The sequence below is a fragment of the Callospermophilus lateralis genome, chromosome X, assembly GCF_048772815.1.
Source record: "Callospermophilus lateralis isolate mCalLat2 chromosome X, mCalLat2.hap1, whole genome shotgun sequence".
In the NCBI taxonomy this organism is placed as follows: domain Eukaryota; kingdom Metazoa; phylum Chordata; class Mammalia; order Rodentia; family Sciuridae; genus Callospermophilus; species Callospermophilus lateralis.
Genome location: NC_135325.1, coordinates 51,121,892 through 51,144,956, shown reverse-complemented (window position 1 = coordinate 51,144,956; position 23,065 = coordinate 51,121,892). Strand labels below are relative to the sequence as shown.

The 23,065-nt window shown below is 38.3% G+C and overlaps 1 non-coding gene and 1 pseudogene across 1 annotated transcript; both read right to left on the bottom strand.

The window, feature by feature from the left end:
* Positions 1–11,138: 11,138 nt before the first annotated feature.
* On the bottom strand, positions 11,139–11,245 carry LOC143639617 (U6 spliceosomal RNA). The gene has a single exon (XR_013154760.1). It is a non-coding gene; the product is annotated as a U6 spliceosomal RNA (small nuclear RNA).
* A 4,133-nt stretch (positions 11,246–15,378) lies between these two features.
* Positions 15,379–15,784, bottom strand: LOC143639206 (large ribosomal subunit protein eL31 pseudogene; annotated as a pseudogene).
* Between the last annotated feature and the right edge of the window lie 7,281 nt (positions 15,785–23,065).

Genomic DNA, 23,065 nt, shown 5'->3' with positions numbered 1-23,065 from the left:
AATATGATACCAAGGAATAAATCTAAATAAATAAAAGATTTTCAAGACCTTTATGAAGAAAATAATGACATTCTGCTGAAAAATATTAAAGATCTCAATAAATGGAAAGGAATTCTAGACTGATGAAGGACGAGACTCAATATTGTCATGATGTCCTATATTGATCTATGGATTCCAATGTATTTCCATGAAAATTCCAATAGGATTTTTCATACAATTTGACAAAAATAATTCTATACCATATGTGGAAGAGGAACTGATTAAAATTAACCAAAGAGGCAAATGAAGTGAGGGAACTGGAACTTCCTCTTTCAGATAACAAGGTTTATTATAAAGGGCTGGGGTTGTGGCTTGGCGGTAGAGTGCTTGCCTATCCCGTGTGAGGCTCTGGGTTAAATCCTCAGCACCATATAAAAATAAATAAATAAAATAAAGGTATTGTGTTCATCTACAACTAAAAAAAAATTTTAAAAAAAGATTTATTATAAAGCAATAATTAAGAGAATTTGGAATTGACACAGGAATAGAAGAATGGGACAGTGGAATATAATAGCCTAGAAGCAAACCTGAACATATTTGGACACTTGGCAAAATATAGAAGTGGAATTGTGGATCAGTGGGCAAAGGATGGACTGTTTAGTAAGCAATACTGGGAAAATTAGTTATCCATATAGGAAAAAAAGAAATGGAATCTTTATCTCATACCTTACACAAAAACTAATTTTATATGCAAAGCATATATTTAAAACTTTTAGTAGAAAATATGAGAGTATTTATATAATCTTGGCATAGAGAAGAATTTTAGACAAAAATATAAAGCACAAACCACACAATAAAAGTTGGATACATTTGACCATATTTTAAAAATAAAATTTTGTTAATCAAAAGGTGTTATTTTCAGGGCTGGGGCTATGGCTCAGTGGTAGTGTACTTACCTAGTGCACATGAGGACCACTGGGTTCGATCCTCAGCACTACATAAAAATGAAATAAAGATTGTGTGTCCACCTACAACTAAAAATTAAATATTAAAAACAAGACAAAACAGGGGGCTGGGATTGTGGCTCAACGGTAGAGCACTCGCCTAGCACGAGCAGGACCCGGGTTCAATCCTCAGCACCACATAAAAATAAAGGCATTTGTTGTGTCCATCTACACCTAAAAAATAAATATTAAAAAAAAAGACAAAACAAAAAAGGTGTTAGTTAAAAAAGCCACATGGACTATCAGAAGATATTTGCAATTTATATGAACTGATCAAGGAAACTATCACGAATATATAGCAATATATCATTCTGTATGTGTATGTGTATGTGTATGAAATACTAGTATTTCACAGAAGAGGAAACAGGACTGGCCAATAAACATATGAAAAGGTGAGCTACCTCATCAGTAATCAAGGAAATGAAAATAGTGTTCACTTTGAGATTCATTTTATACCCATCAGACAGAAAAATATTTAAGGGGCTGGGGATGTGGCTCAAGCGGTAGCACGCTTGCCTGGCATGCGTGCGGCCCGGGTTCGATCCTCAGCACCACATACAAACAAAGATGTTGTGTCCGCCGAGAACTAAAAAATAAATAAATATTGAAAAATTCTCTCTCTCTCTCTCTCTCTCTCTCTCTCTCTCTCTCTCTCTCTCTCTCCTCTCTCTCTCTTTAAAAAAAAAGAAAGAAAAATATTTAAAAGTCTGATAATGTGAGCTTTGTCAGAGATATTAAGCTATGGAAATCCTGCTAGCAGATGTATAAATTGGCACAATCACTTTGGGTAAATTTGACATTTAATAAATCTGAACATGGTTTTACCCTATGACTCAGTAATTCTAACCTTAGACATGCAAAATAGAAAAAATCTTGCATGAAAGTGCCAGAAGTGCCAGAAGACTTGTACTGCAATAATTTATGAGTGTTAATAGCAGCACTGATCTTAATAGCAGGAATCTGGAAACATCTTAGATGTCCTTCAATGGAGAATGGTTTAACAAATTGTGACATAATCATAAAATGGAAAACTACATTGGTGAAAATGAATACCTACCATGATGAGTATCAACATGGAATGAATACCATAAACATGATTTAGAGGGAAAGCAAGTTCAGAAAATTCATACAGTATGATTCTGTGTATATAAAGTTCAAAACACAGGTGAGAAAGTTATAATGAAAAGCACAATTCCTCATAGTGCTTTCATCATGTAGGGAAGGAAAGCAGTGGGGTTTAAAGAAGGGGTTAAAGAGGACTTTTGCCAGGTGCTGTTGCACATGCCTGCAATCACAACCATTCTGAAAGCTGAGGTAGGAGAATCACAAGCTCCAAGCCAGCCTCAGCAATTTAGTGAGATCCTCAGCAACTTAACGAGACCCTGTCTCAAAATAAAAAGGACCCTGTCTCAAAATAAAAAGTAGCTCAGTGGTATAGTGCCCCTGGGTTCAAACCCCAGTACCAAAATAAAAAATGGAGACTTCAGAGGTTATGGTAATGTTTTGGGGTTTTGTCTTCATTTTTTGAGGTGCTAGGGATCAAAATCAGGGCTTCATGCATGGTCGGCAAGAACTCTACTACATCATCAGCCCATATTCTCTTCCTTAAACTAATTGGTGAGTACATGGGTGTTCCTTTTATCATTTTAAAAATTATATATGTATAAAATACTTATATACAGAAGCTCCTTGAATTAAAATGGGTTATGTTCTGATAACCCCAACTTAAGTTGAAAGTATTATAAGTCAAAAATGGTATGCACCTGTAGTCCCAGCTAGTTGAAGAGGCTGAGGCAAGAGGATAACTTGAGCTCAGGAGTTAGAAGCCAGCTTGAACAACATAGTGAGATTCCATCTAAAAAAAAATTGTATTTAATATGTCTAATCTACAGAACATCATAGTTTAGCAACACAGTGTACTACCCTTCTGATTGTGTGGCTGACCGAGAGCATGTCTCCATACTCTTGTATGTGTGTCTGTTTTTGTATTTAGGAGATATATATATATATATATATATATTTTTTTTTTTTTAAGAGAGAGAGAGAAATTTTAATATTTATTTTTTAGTTTTCGGCAGACACAACATCTTTGTTTATATGTGGTGCTGAGGGTCGAACCCGGGCCGCACGCATGCCGGGCGAGCACGCTATCACTTGAGCCACATCCCCAGCCCAAGTATTTAGGATATATTTTATCAAAGTTTCTAAGCTGAAAATGTAGTGATTAGAAGGTGAGAAAGAAGCTACGCTATCAAGGGAAGGAGAATGATAGTAATTGCTGGAGGGAGAAATGGAATCACCGGTAAGATTTTTAAAAACTTGCAATATATGACCATGTTTACAGGCTTCATTCATTCATTCAACAAATGTTTATTGAATACCAACTAGGTACCTGGTACTGTGCTGAGCCCTGGGATACAAAGCTGTATCTATTCAATTATGTAGTTACCCACTGTTCTAAGAGCTGTAAATCATTTATTTCTTAATTAGTTAAAAAATATTTAGAGGATTCCACCTCTTGGGTCCCCTTCTTCCTCTGGGAGAAGTCTTTTCTGCTGTCCTTTAATAAACTTCTAATTTCTACTCTGAAAAAAAAAATATTTAGAAAGCTGATTACAGTGGTACACACCCATAATCCCAGCAACTTGAGAGCCTGAGGCAGGAGAATCACAAGTTTGAAGCCAGCCTGGGCAACTAAGTGAGCCATTGTCTCAAAATAAAAAAAGAAAAAGAGATGGAGATGTAGTTCAGTGGTAGAGTACCCCTGGGTTCTATCCCCAGTACTGAAAAAAAAAATTGTATAGTGATCTTAATATTTTTTTCACCTAGTTTCCCCCATCTTGCATAACTATACTGTAATATGCAACCAGGAAATTGACAAGGATATAATCCACATACTTTATTCAGATTTCACCAGCTTATGTGCACTTGTATGTGTATGTTTTAAGTTCTATGCAAATTTATCACATGTGGAGTAGTGTGACCACCACAGTCAACATATTGAGCAGTTCTAGATTGGCAGGGTTTTTTCTTACTTAAAGTTGTTGCTCCACTCTCTTTGGATTTGCATTATTTCTGACGAGAAATCTGCTCTTCTTTTTACCAATTTTTCTTCTGTACTTGACATGTCTTTTTTCTTTGACTGCTTGTAAGATTACCACTGATGTGTGTGTGGGGGTGTGGGGGTGTATGTGTGTTACTATATTGCCCAGGCTGATCTCAACCTCAGCCTCCCAGATACAGGCACATGCCACTGTACCCTGTTTCTGAATTTCTTTCTTTCTTTTTTTTTTTAGTTGTAGATGGACACAATACTTTTATTTTGTTTATTTATTTATTTTTTTATGTGGTGCTGAGGATCGAACCCAGTGTTTCACACATTCTAGGCGAGTGCTCTACCACTGAGCCACAGCCCTAGCCCTACCCTGTTTGTGTGTTTCAATTGTGAAAAATAAGGCTGGGTATATTGCTCAGTGGTAGAGCACTTGTCTAGTATACTTCAGGCCCTGGGTTTTACCCCTAGCACCACATAAATAAATAAATAAATAAATAAATAAATAAATAAAGGAAGGAGAGATTCAATTGTGGTAATATATAACAAAATTTTCCACTTTAAATATTTAAGTCTCTCTCTTTCTCTCTCTCTGTACTGGGAATTGAACCCAGGGGTGCTCTACCACTGAAATATATCCCTAGCCCTTTCTACTTTTGATTTTAAGACAAAGCCCCACTAAATTTCCCAGGTTGACCTCAAAATTACAATCTTTCTATCTCTGCCTCCTGAGTAGCTGGGTGTGCACTACTGTGCCTAGCTTATGCTAATACCCTTTATCACTCCAAACAGAAACTTTGTACCTTCTAAGCAATAACCTCCATTCCCCTTTTACTCCCAGCACCTGGGGATTGCATCATATATATATGTGTGTGTGTGTGTGTGTGTGTGTGTGTGTGTGTGTATTTATTTGTGGGGGGTGGTGGTGCTGGGGATTGAACCCTGGGCTTCATGCATGCTAGGCAAGCACTCTACCACTGAGCCATATTCCCCAGTCCCTGGCTAATAATTTTTTTTATCTCTATGAATTTGCCTATTGTAATTCTCTCATATAAACGGAATCACAATATTTGTCCTTTAGTGTTTGGCTTATTTTACTTAACATGATATTTTCAAAGTTCATTCATCGTGTAGCACACATAAAATGATATTCCTTTTTATGGATGAAAATATTCCATTGTAAGTATATACCATATACTGTTCATCCACTCATCTTTTGATGGACACTCCTTTCTACCTTTTGGCTATGTGAATAATACAGCAATGATTTTCATGTACAAGAATCTGTTTTAGTCCCTTTCTTCAATTCATTTCAGTATTTGTGTAGGAAGGGAATTTCTGGATCATGTGGTAATTCTAGGTTTAATTTTTTTTTTTTTTTTGTAATGGGACCTTATGCATGCTAGGCAAGTACTTTACCACTGAGCCACATCCCAGCCCTAGGTTTTACTTTTTGAGGAATTGCCGAAATGTTTTCCACAGCAGCTGTGCTTTTTATATTCCTAACAACAATGCACAAATGTTTGTATTTCTCCACAGTCTCATTAGACTTGTTATTTTCCATATTTGTAAAAAACATAGCATACAGCAGGTGTGGGGGCACATGCCTGTAATCCCAATGACTGGAGAGGCTAAAGCAGGATGATTGCAAATTTGAGGCCAGCCTCAGCAGTTTAGTGAGAACCTCAGCAACTCAGTAGGATGCTGTCTCAAAATATAAAAGATAAAAAGGACTAGAGAGGGAACTCAGTGATCAAGTGATCCTAGGTTCAATCCCCAGTACCAAAAAAAAAACAAAAAACAAAACAAAACAATAAGAACAACAAAAAATATAGATAGTAATAACCTTCCTAATGAATGTACAATGATATATCAATGTGATTTAGATCTATATTTTTCTCATGACTAATGATGTTGAGCATCATTTAATATGCTTATTGGCTGGCCATCTGTATGTCTTCTGTGGAAAAATGTTTGAATCTTTTACCCATTTTTTTTTTTTTTTTGGTGGATACTGGGGATTAAACCCAGAGGTGCTTAACCATTGAGCCACATCCTCAGCTCTTTAATTTTTTTATTTTGAGACAGGGTCTCACTAAGTTGCTTGGGACCTTGTTAAATTACTGAGGCTGTCTTTGAACCTGGGGTCCTCCTGCCAGAGCCTCCAGAGTGGCTGGGATTACAAGTGTGCACTACCACACCCAGCTCTTTTACCCGTTTCTTAAAAATATTTATTTTTTAGTTGTAGTTGGACACAATATCTTTATTTTTTTTTAATTTTTTTTGTGGTACTAAGGATTGAACCCAGGGCCCCGCACATGCTAGGTGAGTGCTGTACCGCTAAGCCACAACCCCAGCCCCTCTTTTACCCATTTTTGAAAAATATTTATTTTTTCAGTTATAGGTGGAAACAATATCTTTATTTTAATGTGGTGCTGAGGATCGAACCCAGTGCCTCATGCATGCTAGACGAGCACTCTACCTCTGAGCCACAACCCCAGCCCCTCTTTTACCCATTTTTAATTAGGTTGTTTTTGTTGTTGTTCAATTGTTGGGTTCTTTAGAGAGTCTAGATATTAGTCCCTTATTAGGTATATGATCTCCATTTTTTTTCCATTCAATGGCTTGTCTTTTTACTCTGTTGATAATGATCTTTAATGCATAAATATTGTGAGTGTTGATGAATTCTAACTTGTTTTTCTTTCATTGACTTTGCTTTTGCTGTCATAATCAAGAAATTATTGGTAAATCTAATGTCATGAAGATTTTCCCTTATTCTTTCTTCTAAAAGTTTTATATTTTTAATTCTATCATTTAGGTCTTTAATCCACTTTGGGTTAATTTTTGTACATGTTATGAGTTAAGGGCCTAACTTTATTCTTTTGCATAGCACCATTTGTTGAAGAGACTGTCCTTTCCCACTCAAATGTCTAGGCATTCTTTTAAAAAAATCAGTTGACTGTACATGTGAGGATTTATTTCTGGGATTCCTATTTTATTCCATTAATCTATTATGGTTTAAATATGAATGTCATCCAAAAGCACATGTGTTAAAGGTTTGGTTGTCAATGAAACAATGTTCAGTAGGGTGGGGTTGGGAGGCTTTTGAGAAGTGATTATATCATAAGGGCTCTGACCTCATCAATGGATTAATGCGTTGATGGGTTCATAACTGTTGGCATTATTGGGAGGTGATGGAAACTTTAGGAGGTGAGCCCTAGTTGAAGGATGTAAGTCAATGAAAGGGTACTTCTTGTCTCTATGCTCACTCCCCACCCCCAGCCCCAATTTATCTATCTCTCTTCCTGACTGCTATGAAGTGAAGAGCTTTCCTCCACCAGGTCCTTCCACCATGATATAGAAACCTTGGGGCCAGCCAACCATGGACTGAAACCTCTGATACTGTGAGCCAAAATAAATCTGTCTGGCTTTTTTAAAAATATATTTTTAGTTGTTGATAGACGTTTATTTATTTATTTTTATGTGGTGCTGAGGATCAGACCCAGTGCCTCACACATGGTATCAAGTACTGTACCACTGAGCCACCCCAGCCTTTGTCCAGCTTTAAGTTGCTTTTCTCAGGTATTTTGTCACAGTGACAAAAAGCTGACTAACACATTCTGTATATCTGTCATTATCCCAGTACCACACTGTTTTGATTACTATAGTTGTTTGGTAAGGTCTGAAATCAGGAAGTGGAAGTCCTCCATTTTCCTTCTGTTTTTTTTTTTTCCCCCTTTGGTTGTTATTTTAAGATGGGGTATCAATTGCTATGTTGCCCAGGCTGCTAGTCTCAAACTTGCAGGCTCAAGGGATCTTCCTACTTTAGACTACTGAGTAGCTGGAAATATAGGCATGTGCCACCACACCTGGTTTTTCTTTCTTCTTTTCGAGATTGTTTGACTCCTCAATATTCCATGAAATTCCAATGTGAATTTTAGGATGGGCTTTTCTATTTCTTTTTTTTTTTTTAAATTTTAATATTTATTTTTTAGTTTTTGGCGGACACAATATCTTTGTATGTGGTGCTGAGGATCGAACCCGGGCCGCACGCATGGCAGGCGAGCGCGCTACTGCTTGAGCCACATCCCCAGCCAGGGCTTTTCTATTTCTGAAAAAAAAAAAATTGTTATGGGCCAGGCTATATGGGCAATGACCAAACAGACTCCATTTTACCTTGAGACTCCATATCATGTAAGAAATGCTTCTCTCATGGAAAAGCCCCGCTTCTGTACCCATTAATAGTTACCTAGCATAGCATACTTGGCAACACAAAATAGCAATTCTTTTTTTTTTAATATTTTAATATTTATTTTTTAGTTTTGGCGGACACAACATCTTTGTTTGTATGTGGTGCTGAGAATCGAACCCGGGCCGCACGCATGGCAGGCGAGCGCGCTACCGCTTGAGCCACATCCCCAGCCCAATAGCAATTCTTATACAATGTAAAATTGTTCTCTTTGGTTTCCATTTCTCTTGGGTAATGTACCTTGTCAGAGATTGATTGTCTAGACGTTAGTAACCATTCTCTAACTTAAACTCAACTAGGGTCATTTTGACCCGCTTCCCTTCTGCTTGCTTGCTACTATGCCAACCTGGAAAGGCCCGTGGGATATACTAATGTACCCATTGAACCCATTGCATTGTCTCGCTAACTGCCCAGTTCAGCTTCTGTACCTGCTTGCTTGTAGCTATGTCAACCTGGATGTGGTTTTTGCAGTTTTTGCCTTTAAAAATCCTAAATGCTCAGGCTCAGTGCTGTTCCTTGTAGAGACAGTTATGGGTTCTGCGGGGGGCTATTTACATAGAGATTGCATTAAATCTATATATTGCTTTGGAGAGCACTATAGTTTGAATCTTGACTCAAAGATCCATGTGCTAAAGACTTTTTCCCCAGGGTTGCACTTTTGATAGAGAGAGAGAGAGAGAGAGAGAGAGAGAGAGAGAGAGAGAGAGAGAATTTTAAAAATATTTATTTACTAGTTTTTCAGTGGACACAACATCTTTATTTTATTTTTAACATCTTTATTTTATTTTTATGTGGTGCTGAGGATCAAACCCAGTGCTCCGGGCATGCCAGGTGAGCACGCTAGGGCTTGAGCCACATCCCCAGCCCTAGGGTTGCACTTTTGGGAGGAGGTGGAACCTTAGGGAAACGGAGCCTTGTTAGGAATTCCTTAGGTATTTAGGAGTGTGCCATTGGGACTCTGACCCCCTTTTGTTCCTCTGTTTTGCTTCTTGGCCATGAGGTGAGTGGTTTTGCTCCGCCAACACTCCCACCATGACTGCAAATCGGTGCAACCACTCGGGAAAGCAGTATGAAGATTGCTCAGAAAACTTGGAATGGAGCCATTTGACCCAGATATCCTACTCCTCGGTATATATCCAAAGGACTTAAAATCAGCATACTATAGTAATGCAGCCACATCGATGTTTATAGAAACTAAATTCACAATACCTAAACTATGGAACCAACCTAGATGCCCTTCGACAGATGAATAGATAATGAAAATGTTCTATATATACACATAACACAATGGGATATTATTCAGCCTTAAAGAAGAATGAAATTATTGCATTTGCAGGTAAATGGATGGAGATGGAGAATATCATGCTAAGTGAAATAAGCCAAACCCATAAAACCAAAGGCCAAATGTTTTCTCTGATAAGCAGATGCTGATCCATATGGCTAGGGAAGAATGGAGGAACTTTGGATTGGGTTGAGGGGAGTGAAGGGAGGAGAGGGATTTGAGGATGGGAAGAATGGTGGAATGAGACAGACATTATTACACTATATATACATGTATGATTACACAACTAGTGTGACTCTGCACCATGTACAGCCAGCAGAATGAGAAGTTGTGTTTCATTTGTTTACAGTGTGTCAAAATGCATTCTCCTATTATGCATAACCAATTAGAACAATTTAAAAAAAAAAGATGAAGAAAAAAAAAAAACACTCCCACCATGATATGCTGCTTTCCCACAGGGCAAAAGCAACAGGGCCAATTGATCCTGGGCTGGAAACTCCAAAACTGTGAGCCAAAACAAATCTGTTCTTTAAGTGGATTATTGCAGATATTTTATTTAGTGATGGAATGCTGTCTAACACAGGGAGTATTGTAATTTTTAATTTGCTATGGATTGAATCCAGGGCCTTACACATGTGAGGCACATGGTCTACCACTGAGTTATATTCCCAACCCTTTTTAAAAGAGACTCTCTTTCACTGAGTTGCTCAGGCTGGCCTTGAACTTGCAGTCCTCCTGGTTTAGATTTCCAAGTAGCTGGGATTACAAACATGCACCACCATGCCCAGCTTGAGTACTGTCATCTTAACAATATTAATTCTTCCAATCCATGAATGTTATCTTTCCGTTTATTTAGTTCTTCTGTAATTTTTTTCAGCAATGTTTTATAGTTTTCATATATAAGTCTTACACCTACTTAGTTAAATTTGTTCCACAGTACTTTTTTTTCAACATTATTGTGAATATAATTGTTTTCTTAATTTACTTTTTTTAAAAGAGAGAGTGAGTGAGTGACAGAGAGAGAGAGAGAGAGAGAGAGAGAATTTCAACATTTATTTTTTAGTTTTCGGCGGACACAACATCTTTGTTTGTATGTGGTGCTGAGGATCGAACCCGGGCCGCACGCATGCCAGGCGAGCGTGCTACCGCTTGAGCCACATCCCCAGCCCAATTTACTTTTTGAATTTTCAATGCTGGTACATAGGAAAACAAAAGTTATTATATATTGATTTTGTACCCTACAACTTTGATGAATTCATTTATTAACACATTTTTAAAAAAAACTTTCAGTTGTAGATGAACATGACACCTTTATTTTATTTATCTTTATGTGGTGCTGAGGATCAAATCCAGCACCTCACTCATGCTAGGCAAGTGCTCAGCCACTGAGCTACAACCTTAGCCCCTTAACACATTTTTTGATACTGAAGATTGAACCCAGCTATGCACTCTACCACCGAGCTACACACCATCCCTTTTCTGGCTTTATATGTGTTTGTTTGTTTATTTATTTGGTACCAGGGATTGAACCAAGGGGTGCTTAACCACTGAGCCACATTCCCAGGCCTTTTAAAAACTATGGAATGCTTCATGAATTCGTATGTCATCCTTGCACAGGGGCCATGCTAATTTTCTCTGTATTGTTCCAGTTTTAGTATATGTGCTGCTGAAGCAAGCACTCTGGTTTTGAGATGGGGTCATGCTATGTTGCCCAGGCTGGCCTTGAACTTGCAATCCTCCTGCCTCAACCTCTTGAGTAGCTGAAATTACAGGCCTGACCTATCACCCTTGGCTAGCTTGCTCTTCATGGTATAGTTCTTTTCATGTTTCTTATGCTTGGTATTTATTATGATTCTTGGATCTCTGTATATAGTATTCATTAGATTTGGGAAAAGTTTGGCCATTATTTTTTCTATTCATTCCCCTTCTTCAGGGACTCCAATTACATGTATAGAGCTTAGGGTTTCCCTACAGCTCATTGATGATCTGTTCTTTTTTTCAGTTGAGTATACTTTCAAGTTTATTAATCATTTTTTCTGTAGTATCTAATCTGCTGTTAATCCAATTGAGAGAGAGAGAGAGAGAGAGAGAGAGAGAGAGTGAGTTAGTTTTCTTTTTCTTCTTTCTTTCTTTGGTTCTGGAAATTGAAGCTAGGAGTGCTACAATCCCAGCCCTTTTTTTAAAATTTTGAGACAGGGTCTCATTAAGTTGCTTAGGCTGAGGCTTATCTCAAACTAGCAATTCTCCTGCCTCAACCTCCCAAATCACTGTGATTACAGGCATATGCCACCACACCCAGTTCAATTTACTGTATTTTTATAAATATAGGCATTGCCTTTTTTTCTCTAGAACTTTGATTTTTTTAAAAGAAAATGTGTCTGTACTTAATATGTTCAAATTTCCTCTCTTTCTTGAACATATGGAATATAGTTATATAATAACTGTTTCACTATTCCTGTGTTTTAACTATATCACCTGTATTATTTCTGGGTCTGTTTCTATTGATTGATTTTTCTCCTCGTTGTAGATCATATTTTCCTGCTTCTTTATCTGCTTGTTATTTTTTGAATGCCAGAGATTGTTAATTTTACATTATTGAGTGGTAAATATTTTTACTACTGTAAATATGCAGCTGGGTTTAGTGGACACACCTGTAATCCCAGCTACTCAGAGGGCTGAGGCAAGAGGATCACAAATTCAAGGCCAACCTTGGCAACTTAGTGAGCTCCTGTCTCTAAATAAAAAATAAATAAGGGTTAGGGATGTAGCTTAGTGATAGAGCACTTCCTAGCATGTATGAGTCCCAGGGTTTGATCACCTGTATTGCAAAAACAAAACAAAACAAAAACACTTACTGTAAATTAAACTTTGTCCTGGAAAGTTGGTAAGTTACTTTGAAACAGTTTTATTTTTATCTTTTTTTTTTTTCAGTGCTGGGGATGAAACCCAGCACTTCCTCCATGCTAAACTCTGAGCCACACCCCTAGTTCTAGGCAGTTTCTTTATGTGCATGCACTGACCTATTATCAGTGGAAAACATGATGAACATCCCTTGCAAATTTCTAGAGCTTTCTCTCTGTGCAACTTGCTTTTCTCCAGTACTCTGTACTGTACAGAACTTTAGTTACCTTGTTCTCCCTAGACTCCCAACTTTATCTTCTTAACTAAGAGAGATTGCTGAGTTCTGCCTGAGTTCCTCCTTTCTACACTGTGGCCTAACAATTCTCTCTAGGCGAGTATGCTGGGATCATCATTAGAATCATCTTGTTTGTTTTTCAACTTTTTGTGATCATTATCATATGCTTCCAGATGTCTAATATCCAAAGCCCATTGTTTCATCTAGTTCATCCTTTTTCTTTGCTGTTTTAGTTGGTAGGGTAAATTACTCAATCTTGCCCAGAAGTAGAAGTAGCTTTGCCTTTTTGTGAGACTAGGATTTAAGATTCCAGAGGTTGGGTTTTTCTGGGCAATGAAGAAGCCCAGGGTGTGAGAGTAGGGGCTTAAATGGAATGGAAAACAAAGTTTCTGGAGTTAAGGCAGAATAAGAGTGCAAGGCTAAATTATGAAATGAGTCGTTTTTGTGAATGCTTAATAGATATAGTTAGTGGGAATGGAACTGGCATTGCAAACAAAGATATGAGGACGGGCAAAGTGCCTGGAGGAATAAATAAGCACTGGTTTCAGAGAACTATAATTTATTTCTTATAGCTGGAATATAAAACACATAAGAAGCTGCTGTGGTTTGGAGATATATCCTCTGAAGTTCAGGTAATGTGGTCTGGGGGTGTGGTTCACTGGTAGAGTGCTTGACTAACATGTGTGAAGCCCTGGATTTGATCCCCAGCACTGCAAAACAAACACACAGAATTCAGATGTTGGCCAATGGGATAGTATTAAAAGATGAGGACTTTATATAGGCCATGAGGGGGCCCTCCCTTCTGAATGGCATTTAGGCCCTTATAAAAGGGGTTTCTTGCAGCATTTGGCTTCTTAACTCTTTCACCTTCTGCCATGTGAGGACAGTGTTCTTCCCCTCAGCAGGATGTAACCCTCACTAGACAACTGAACCTGCTGGCACTTTGATCTTAGACTTACCAGGCTTCAGAACTCTGAGAAATAAATTTCTGTTCTTTTAAAATCCAGTCTCACGTATTCTGTTTTAGCAGCACAAAACAGAAAACTTGTCAGGAAATGAAATAGGTGACTATATTTGAAGAATCATCTGTTAATGGAAGGAATTTGGAAACTTTCTTCAAAGCAATTGAGAAAGTCAAGAAATTGGATGGTCAGGGAGTCAGTTTGTCACCCAGATTAATTCTCAAATCTTCTTGCTGATGACAGAACATGGGGTAGGTAGAGAGGAAAACTGAAAGCTTGATTCAAAAATTCTTATTGAGCCAGGTGTAGTGGTGCATACCTATAATCCCAGCAACTCAGGACACCAAAGCAAGAGGATCACAAGTTTGAGGCCAGCCTCGGCATATTAGCAAGACCCTGTTTCAAAATAAGAAATAAAAGGGATGGAGGATATAGCAAAGTGCACCTGGGTTTCATCCCCAGTTTCACATGCATACACAATATTCATACTGAGTAAAGAGGCTGGGGTGCTAGTTTTAAGGTTGTGGAGAAGGTTGTAAAGCTAAATGTCATAAGTCTCAAAAGAACAGATTTTTTTTAATTTTATTTTTTATTTCTATTTATTTATTTATTTATTTTTACTTAGGAGTGATGGATTTGGCAATTGGGAGACAGGAGACAGCTTCCCTCATCCCCTCCCATCCCCTTCTCTCTGTGGTAGGCAGAGGGTGAGAGAAGCAGCAATTTCCTTCAAGAAAGGGCTATGGAGGGGGTGAGGATGTGGCTCAAGCAGTAATGCGCTCACCTGGCATTCATGGGGCGCTGGGTTCGATCCTCAGCACCACATAAAAATAAAATAAAGATGTTGTGTCCACTGAAAACTAAAAAGTAAATATTAAAAAATTCTTTCTCTCTCTTTCTAAAAAAAAAGAAAAAAAGGGGGCTGTGGAGAAGCAGGAGCCCAGGCTAGAGCCCCAGTGCAGTTCAGATAGGGGCAGGGAGGAAAAGGTCCACAAAGAATGCTAGGATTAGTGGAGTTGGCCTCTCAAAGAACAAGGATTCCAGAGGGTGTAGTGGATAGGACTCTGAGAACAGTAGGAAAAACAGGTTCAGATGTGTGTAAAGGAATTAAAGACTTGAAGGCTCTAATCTTAGTTCTGACCTCTTTTCCTGTCTTGTGAAAGTGCCAGCACCTCTCTGTTTGTCATTCTTTCTTTGAAGACATTCTTAATGTGATCCTTTGTAACCACTTTTAGTTTCACTTAAACATGCTTTCTGTTTAAAATCCACATGATCAGATTGGAATATCTTCAAGTAAACACATTCTTTGGCCTTTATGAAATGTGCTCTCTCTGTAGCTAAAACCCTGTCTTAAGTCATGTTCCAAAAGGTCAAACTGTTTTCTCTGACAGATAGCCTGCATTCACCACTGCTGTGTCTCCCTGCTCTCGCAGAATCCCTGCTTTCAGGAAAGAAGTGAAAAAGCCCCCTTGTGCTCCCAAGGTCTTCAATTTTTGCCCAGACCTCCATCTAAAGAAGTGCTTTGCAAGTTACTTGTGGAAGTGCTATTCAACCCTATGTCAGGCATTGGGAGCATATAGAAGTTAGAAAGTTTGATAGATTCTGTGATATACTTCAGATTCATTTTGGGAAAACTGGCATCTTGTCCCCTTTCAACATTACTTTACATACAGTATTTAATTTTTTTTGGTGGTACTGGGTATTTTTTTTTTTTTTTACAGTTTTATGACTTTATTTAACTATCAGCAGTTAGTTCTCATCCACATTGACTGTCTGTAGATTTTTGAACGTAGTAACGGGGACATAGTTACCAAAGTATAGAGCTTGTTTGGTGAATATTCATCCTCGTTATGTTTTCTGAATAATTGCACACAAATACGATATGGGACATTCCTTATTCCTTTGGCCCAGACAGCTTTGTTGAGCCTGGTATCAATGCGCTCATCTGGAGTTCCCATCTCCTTTATGGCAAATTTCTGGATCTCTTTGAGAGGAGGAGCACGCTTCTTGAAGCCCACTCCATGGACGTGCTTGTGAATGTTGATGGTGTATTCCCGGGTCACGACCTCATTGATGGCAGAATGGCCCTTCTTCTCGCCACCCTTCTTTGCGGGAGCCATTCTGCCAGGCCCTAGTTGGAAAGCTGGTACTGGGTATTGAACTCTAGGGTGCTCTACCACTGAGCTACACCCCCAGCTCTTTTTTGTCTTTTATTTTGAGACAGGGTCTCACTGAATTGCTGAGGCTGGCTTGAAACTTGCCATCCTCCTGCCTCAGCCTCCAGAGTTGCTGGGATTACAGGTTTGCACTACCACATCTGGCACAGTATTTAATTTTTATAAATAATTTATGATATAAAAGTGATATATGATATAGGATATAAAAAAGATAAAAAAAATCTAGGGCTGAAGTTGTAGTGCAATAATACAGAGTTTGCTTAGCACACACAAGGTCCTGGGTTTGATCCCTAGTACTACAAAAAGTAATTAAAATCTACATGAAGGTATATAGTAAAGAGTAAATTTCCCTTCCTTTTCTACCTTCAGTTCACTTCCCCTCCTTAGGGCCAACTATAGTTATCAGTTTCATAAGACTATATGAGGATATACAAATATAATTCCAGAGATGATGATATATACATTTATCATTTTATATGTATATATATATATATATATATATGAATATATATACATATACATACGTATATATGTTTCCTTTTTTAAAAATATTTTTTAGTTGTAGTTGGACATAATACCTTTATTTTATTTATTATTTTTATGTGGTGCTGAGGATGGAACCCAGGGCCTCACACACACTAGGTGAGCCCTCTACCACTGAGCCACAACACCAGCCCCCCCCTTTTTTTTAAGAAAACATAAGTTTTGGATTATATGTGCACTGTTTTGCACCTTGCTTTCCCTACTTTTGAGAATATCCTGGAAATCTTTTAAAGTCAGTCTACATAGAGAGCTGCTCATTGGTTTTGTAATTGCACAGTCTTACACCGATAGCTGCACCAGAGTTTATTTAATCAACTTCCTATTGGTGGACTTTAAGGTTACTTAAATACACACACATTAATAATTATGGAAATTGAATATGGAGTATATGGGGACTTTCTATACTATCTTAATCACTCTTCCTGTATATAAACATAAAACTGTTGTAACAGTAAAGTTAATCTGTGGGGAAAGTAAAATGTTCAGTGGTTGCTAGAGGTTTTGGAGGGTAGGAGGAAAGGCTGAATAGATGGAGCACAGGGGATTTTTAGGGCATTTAAACTATTCTTTATAGTACTGTAATGGTGGATAGGTGTCATTGAACATTTGCAAAGTCTATAAAATGTGCAATACAAAAAAATGAAACCTAATTTAAACTATTAGCAATGTATTAATATTGATTTATTAAGATTTATAAATTATAAGAAATGTACCACACTATTGTAAATTGTTAATTGTAGGAGAAACTGTTTATGGGGAGTAGAGAGGAAAGGTGTGGATATATTGAACTCTGTGTAATACTGGTTCAATTATGCAAATCTGAAACTGTACTAAGAAAATTTGAATATCTACTAAAATAAATTGGCAAAGGATTTAATTAGACATTTTTCCATACAAATGGCCAAAAAAGCACATGAAAATAATTCAATGAGCCAGACATGATGGCACATACCTGTCAGACTAGAGAAACTGATGTAGGAGCATTGCTTAAGCCCAGGATTCAAGGCCAGCTTGCGCAGTGTATTGAGGCCCTATCTCAAAAGAACAAACCAAAACATCACTGGTCATTAGAGAAATATAAATCAACTTCACAACTGCCAGGATGAGGTAAAGATGTGCTGGTGAGGATGTGGAGAAATTATAACCCTCATGCATTGCTGGTAGCAGTGTAAAATGATGCAGCCACCCTAGAAAGCAATTTGGCAATTTCTCAAAAAGTTTTTTAAAAATAGAATTGCTATGTGATCCAGCAGCTCCATTCTTAGGTTTCTACCCAAAATAACTGAAAACAAGTATTCAACCCAAAACTTGTAAACAGATGTTTAGAGCACCATTATTCACACTAGCCAAAAGATAAAACTGACCCAAATGAACATCAATTATTGAATAGATTTTTCTGGGGGTACTGAGGATTGAACTCAGGGGCACTTAACCATGGAGCCACATCCCCACCCCTTTTTTGTATTTTATTTAGAGACAGGGTTCCATCTCCAGTATTGCAGAGAAAAAAAGATTAATTTTGTGTTATGTGAATATTACATCATTTTTTAAAGGGAATGTACCAAGTATGTATAGGAAGTAAACACTAGCTGCTTTATGAGGTCCAAGTTGGGTGCAGTGACATATGCCTATAATCCCAGCCATTTGGGATTCTGAGGCAGGAGGATCAGAAGTTCAAGGCCAGCCTCAGCAACTTAGTAAGACCTTATTCCAAAATAAAAATATACATATAAAGGGCTGGGGATGTAGCTTAGTGGTAGTGCACCCCTGCATTCAATCCCCAGAACTGGAAAAAAAATGGAGAGGCAGGCCCAGAAAATTGGAAGGTAGAGAATTGTAAAGAAACTATCATAGAGATGTGATGATGTTTGAAGTCAATCAATGTATTAATCAGTTATAAAACATTTATTTTATGCATACTAAATGCCAGGCACTAAGGAAGGCATTGAGGAGAGAGACATACATGAATTCAAACTTATCTGCCTCTCAGGGAGCTCACAATCTAGCCTGGAGAGGCAGACACATAAATAGGCAATTACAGTACCTCCTTGTAAGTACAATGTTGGATGTATGTACAGGTATTATGGAAGTAAGGAGGAGTGTCTCCAAGTAAAGAAAGGAAGAAAGGTCATTTTAGGCTAAGGGAACAACACAAACAAAGGCACAGAGCCAAGAGATAAAAGGTGTGTGTAGGGGTGTGTGTGTGTGTGTGTGTGTGTGTGTGTACATGCATGTGCAGCCACACATTGCAAGTGGTCCCATCTTGTAATAGCAAACATTCCAAAATAGGAAGGGGGGAGGACTGGGATCTAAAGCAAATGTATGACAGTCAGGCCTTGTGTATTATATAAATCCCTCTATTAGTGTGAAATCTTAAGATTGAAAGAGGAACAAGACTGTAGACTAGGAGACTAATTAGGAGGCTGTTGCAATAGTGTAGATAAAAAATTATCAGGATCAGAGCTAGGGAGGGAAGTGGTAATTGGGATAAAGAGGAAGGGTCATAATCAGGAAGTGATTAGAAGATAAAACTAATAGACTCCAGGGTTGCTTGGATATTGGTAGTAAGGGAGAGTCAAGGATGACTCCGGGTTCTAGTTTTGTATGGTGGGATGTGTATTTGTTAGAGAAATTAGTTGATACCAATGGAAGAAAACTAAGCAGAAAAGGTATTTTAAAAAAGAATATTGGGGGAATCTTGTAATTGTTGGGAGAGCTGAAGAACCAGATCAGAGGTCAAACTTCCAGAAACAATGCCCCAAACTGTGGTAGAAGTAGCCAAATTATACAGGTCCCTCACCCAGAGCATAAGAGGAAACTTGACCACTATAGCTGTGAGAAGTCAACCTTGAAAACACTGGAAATTCCCTGACAGGAAAAAAGATAGAGAAAGAAAGTAAAGTCCACATAGAGCATATTTCCTCATATAGCTCAGTTCTGAATCAGAGTCTTGTGCAGGTGTTTCTGATCGGAGAAATCTAAGTCACATGACTGTCAGCTACAAGGGAGACTGGCAAAATAGCTCTGACTCAACACTAGAGAGGCAGGGGTTCATAATGTGGAAATTCTAAAGAAAGACTGTTCAAATTTGAGGGCAGCCACAAGTGTGACACAGACGGTACTGCTATCAATTCATGTAGAGACTACAAGAGTCTGGGGGCAGAAGTGAAGAGTTCCATTTTGAACATGTGGTATTTGAGGTGCCTGTAGTACTTGCAGATAAAGATGTTTAGCAGGTAGTGGCATATTTGAAGTTCTTAGGATCCAAGTAGCAGTTAAGAATGGGTGGAAAAGTCCTAAGAGAGCATGTTGAATGAGATAAGAAGATAGAAGAATCCTGGATGTGAGGAAGAAACCTTGCCTGGATTTCTTATTCTCCCTGAAAAAAGCCTGAAATACAGGAATGTATATGATATAATGTTTGCTTCCACTTCCCCTAGACATATTTTACTTTTTGTATACCATGAGGATGATATCTGTGGCTATTTGTCTATTGATTGAAAAGGATAACAAAACATCTCTTATCTTCCCAAGAGATCCAAATGGCTACAGTCAGGACTAGGTCCCTGGCTACCAGGAAGATGGAGCACTATTTCCCTAGGTATTCATACTTCAAAGGGGATGACTTTGGAGATGACTGCAGGCTATAAAATTTGGAGACTTAAGGCCCTGTTTACATTACAGAAACTTTGGGTAAGAAAAAGGATCCTGCCAATCCCATTTCTTTTTTTTTTTAGAGAGAATTTTTTAATATTTATTTTTTAGTTTTTGGCGGGCACAACATCTTTGTTTGTATGTGGTGCTGAGGATCGAACCCGGGCCGCATGCATGCCAGGCGAGCGCGCTACCGCTTGAGCCACATCCCCAGCCCCCAATCCCATTTCTGAGGCGTTTCTCTCTCCTTTTCCAAGGGGACAGGGTCTCTCTCCTGTATGAAATGGAAAGAAAAATCCATTTTTCTCCATTCCTCATCTATGGGGTGAAAATTGTCACTCATAGAAAGTTCCATCAGTTCTCAATGTGTCCCCTGTGGGTCTAAATGTATGAGACTGACACAGCAATATCACTTTGGCTGGATTAGTAAGCAGAGCTGACATATGGAGGGCCTTGTGTATGAAACTAGATGATGCACAATCAACAGATGTTAAGCAGGGTATTGACTTAATTCTGACTTGTATTTTAGATTTTCTAAGGTCAAGTACAGAACATTACAGTTAGCTAGGTCTAGAGCCCCAGAGACTAGTTAGAGAGCTGTTGTAATTGCCTAAGCTACTCTGAGGGGAGTGGCATTGGCAATGGAGGTGGAGGATGAATTCCAGAGCTATTTTGATATCCCACATGTGTTCTTACAGCTCTGTGCTACACCCTTTCACCTATTTTCAGCATGCAATAGGAAGCCTGGTTGGTTTTTCCTTTCCATTTATGCTTTCTTACAGTTGAGCTCCCCATGGGAGTCCCTATCACTGATATCTCTACTCTGCTCACTATATAGGGCAGGGGATGAAATTATCAATGGCTTTTTTTTTTTCTCAGTTAATTTACTTTTCTTGCTTTTGTTTTCCTCTTCCAAATCCTGCAGTTACTCTAAGGCAAGAACTTAATTACCTTAAACATTATGGTATCAGACTGTTTCACTCTTTTTCAACGCTCTATTGCCTAGAATTCTACATGGGGCAAATTGAAAGGGCGAATACTGTATGCAAAAGTTGAATTCAGTGTGTGAAACTGTCTGACAGCCTCCCCCAACCGCTTAGCACTCTTCCCCATTGCCATTTGTGGGTTGGCAGAATTCTACAGTGGCTCTCAATATCCCACCCACACTGGTGTACAAGTACTTTGTCCCAGTTATTTAGTCAGACTCTAATCTAGGCACTGCTGGGAAGGGATCATGAAGAACTAATTAAGGCCTCACATCAGGTGACTTGTAAAACTAAATAATAACAGAAATAAAGATTGTTGTGGTGGTCCATACCTGTAATCCCAGCTACTCAAGAGGCTGAAGAAAGAGGATTACAAATTTGAGGCTAGCTGTATCAATTTAGCAAGATCTTGTCTCAAAACGAAAGATCTAAAAAAAAAAAAAAAAAATGAACTGGGGATGTAATTTAATGGCAAAGTGCCCCTGGGTTCAAGTATCAGTACTAAAAAGTATGAAAAGTAAAGAAAGTAGAAATAAAGAAGCTAGGTGTTGTGGCTTACTCCCATAATCCCAGGAACTCAGAAAGCTGAAGCAGGAGGATCACAAGCTCCAGACAAGTCTTAGCAACTTAGCATAGAAAAAAAAAGGAGTGGAAATATAGCTCACTTGTACAGCACCCCTGGGTTCAATCCCTAGTACTGAAAAAAAATACTGAAATAATCCTGAGTGAATTTGACCTCATCAGCTGAGCTCTTAAAAGGGACTAGGCTTGTAAGTCACAAAATTATAAACACTGTATTATTCCACTCATATAGGGGTATCTAAAGTAGTCAAATTCAAGAAACAAAGTAGAAGGTGGTTACTGGGGTGGGGGAGATTGGGAGTCATTTTCTCTCTCTCTCTCTCTCTCTCTCTCTCTCTCTCTCTCTCTCTCTCTGTCTCCCTCCCTCTTTGCAGTACTGGGAATTGAGTTCATGGCCTTACACTTACTTGATAGGCAAGTGTGTGACCACTGACTATATTGGCTATATACCCAGTCCATTTAAAATTTTTGTTAGCTACTTGTCCAGGCTGATTTTGAACTTCTCATTCTCCTGCCTCAGCTTCCCAAGTATCTTGGATTACAGGAATGCCCCATTGCAACTGGCTGGAGTTATTTTTCAATGGGTATAGTTTCTGTATTGCAAGATGAAGATCTCTTGCACAACAAGTGAGATTACTTAACACTACTGAACTGTTCAATTAAAATGGCTAAGATGATGAATTTTATGTTATGTTTGTTTAATACATTTTTTGGGGGTACTGGGGATTGAACCCAGGGATGCTTAACCACTGAGTTACATCCCCAGCCACCCCCCTTTTTTATTTTGAGACAAGGTCTCACTAAATTACTTAGAGTCTTGCTAAATTGCTGAGGCTGGTCTTTTTTTTGGGGGGGTGGGGGTATTGGGGATTGAACTCAAGGGTACTTGACCACTGAGCCACATCCCCAGCCCTATTTTGCATTTTATTTAGAGACAGGGTCTCACTGAGTTGCTTAGTGCCTCGCCATTGCTGAGGCTGGCTTTGAACTCACAGGAGGTCTCAGCCTCCCAAGCTGCTGGGATTTATAGGTGTATACCAGTGCTTCCAGCTTGAGGCTGGTCTTGAGCTTGTGATTCTCCTGCCTCAAACTCTTGAGCTGCTGGGATTACAGACGTGCACCACTGCACCTGACTATATACTATATTTAGAAGTAGATACATAAAACCTTATAAAATTAATTTCTGGAAATATACAAGAAATTATATAGTTTACAAACCAAAACACACATTCAAATCTATGTACTCGGATAATTCATTCATTTTAAGTACAATGGTACACATATCATTTGAAATATGCAGAAAAATCATGTTAAGTATTAACTTCATAACACACCAACATGACTATAAATTTTCTTTAATCCAATATGTATACATATTACAAAATTCTATAGCAGTGGGTTTTTTTTTTTTTTCATTTTTTGCAATGCTGGGGGTGGAATTCAGGGCCTCAAGCATGGT